The sequence below is a fragment of the Triticum dicoccoides genome, chromosome 7B (genome assembly GCF_002162155.2).
Source record: "Triticum dicoccoides isolate Atlit2015 ecotype Zavitan chromosome 7B, WEW_v2.0, whole genome shotgun sequence".
NCBI classification, from domain to species: domain Eukaryota; kingdom Viridiplantae; phylum Streptophyta; class Magnoliopsida; order Poales; family Poaceae; genus Triticum; species Triticum dicoccoides.
In genome coordinates, this window is record NC_041393.1 from 454,330,552 (window position 1) to 454,330,864 (window position 313).

Consider the following 313-nt stretch of genomic DNA (forward strand, 5'->3'; position numbering starts at 1 on the left):
GAACTAACTGAATTAATATATATAACTAATTTATTTTTAGTAAATGCTTAGTTGAACTAGTTGAATTAATATATATAACTAGTTTGTTTTTAGTAAATGCTTAGTTGAACTAGTTTAATTAATATAATAACTTGTTTATTTTTAGTAAATATAATGCTTAGTTGAACTAGTTGAATTAATATATAGAACTAGTTTATTTTTAGAAGATGCTTAGTTGAACTTGTTGAATTAATATATAGAACTAGTTTATTTTTAGTAAATGCTTAATTAGTTGAACTAGTTGAATTAATATAACTAGTTTATTTTTAGTAAA